This window comes from Bison bison, unplaced genomic scaffold, assembly GCF_000754665.1.
Source record: "Bison bison bison isolate TAMUID 2011002044 unplaced genomic scaffold, Bison_UMD1.0 scf7180017864508, whole genome shotgun sequence".
NCBI lineage: Eukaryota > Metazoa > Chordata > Mammalia > Artiodactyla > Bovidae > Bison > Bison bison.
The window spans coordinates 13,993,128-13,994,634 of NW_011495064.1; the positions used below are offsets into that span (position 1 = coordinate 13,993,128).

Sequence of the window (1,507 nt, forward strand, 5' to 3'; positions counted from 1 at the left end):
CCGCAAGAGAGCCGCCCGCAGGCGCGCCTGCCGAGCCTTGGCGAGCCCTCATCTGCTGCCCGCGCCTGCGTACCCCCGGCACATGGTTCTCCCGTAGACAAGAGAAACCGACCAGCGAAACTTGGTTCCGGAAGGGGGCGCTCTCGCGTGTGTTACTCCAGGCGTCCCTGGCAAAACTCCTGCACCGGTATCAGTGCCTCTGCGATTCCGTGCCTGTCCAATACTATCCTGTCCAAATCATGAGCATATGTAAGACCTGCATTGTCCCACCTCCTCCATTAAGTCTTCCCTGATCATTTTTGCCTTCAATAATACATTAAAATAAATAGTACTCATCTGGCATTGGATATTGTAATGCTTTGCCTGCCTTTTATCCTCTATATAAAGATATAGAAATAGATATATACTTGCAATAATGCGAGGTCTATCACAGCCACTGAAAATGTCAGGAAATATGAATTCAATTAAATCTTATTGAGGTAAAAGCTTAACACTTTAAAGGTCCTTTCTTGAGTTGTTAAACAATAAAAATACCTACCTAATGTGGTAAAAGAGGCTTTTGAACTGTGGTGTTGGAGAAGACTCTTGAGAGTCTCTTGGACTGCAAGAAGATCCAACATGTCCATTCTAAAGGAGATCAGTCCTGGGTGTTCTTTTGAAGGAATGATGCTGAAGCTGAAACTCCAGTACTTTGGCCACCTCATGCGAAGAGTTGACTCATTGGAAAAGGCCCTGATTCTGGGAGAGATTGGGGACAGGAGGAAAAGGGGACGACACAGGATGAGGTGGCTGGATGGCATCACCAACTCGATGGACATGAGTTTGAGTGAACTCCTAGAGTCGATGATGGACAGGAAGGCCTAGCCTGCCGCAATTCATGGGGTCGCAAAGAGTTGGACACGACTGAGCGACTGAACTGAACTGAATTGAATGTGGTAAATACTTTTAACCTTTCTTTTACCAATTAAAAACCTTGGGTTGAGAGAACCTGAGTAACTTCTCAACGTAACTCTACTTTGTAGAGTTCAATCATTGGCAAAAATTCAAAAAAATTCAATCATTGGCAAAATCTGGTCAAATTCACAAATCCTGCCTTTTCAGTTCAGTTCAGTTGCTCAGTCATGTCTGACTCTTTGCGACCCCATGAATCGCAGCATGCCAGGCCTCCCTGTCCATCACCAACCCCTGGAGTTCACTCAGACTCAATGTCCATCGAGGCAGTGATGCCATCCAGCCATCTCATCCTCTGTTGTCCCCTTCTCCTCTTGCCCCCAATCCCTCCAAGCACCAGAGTCTTTTCCAATGAGTCAACTCTTCGCATGAGGTGGCCAAAGTACTGGAGTTTCAGCCTTAGCACCATTCCTTCCAAAGAAATCCCAGGGCTGATCTCCTTCAGAATGGACTGGTTGGATCTCCTTGCAGTCCAAGGGACTCTCAAGGGTCTTCTCCAACACCACAGTTCAAAAGCATCAATTCTTCGGCCCTCAGCCTTCTTCACAGTCCAACT

The 1,507-nt window shown here is 46.8% G+C and overlaps 1 protein-coding gene across 4 annotated transcripts in view; it reads right to left on the reverse strand.

Annotated features, from left to right (window-relative positions):
* Nucleotides 1-61, reverse strand: part of ZNF638 (zinc finger protein 638) — a 92,074-nt gene extending 92,013 nt beyond the window's left edge. For 3 of the 4 annotated variants that reach the window (XM_010829787.1, XM_010829788.1, XM_010829785.1), the window contains exon 1: nucleotides 28-61. The gene's annotated coding sequence lies outside the window, so the exon portion shown is untranslated. The remainder of the gene's footprint in view (nucleotides 1-27) is intronic. The other variant, XM_010829786.1, reaches the window with a different exon arrangement.
* Nucleotides 62-1,507: the final 1,446 nt, after the last annotated feature.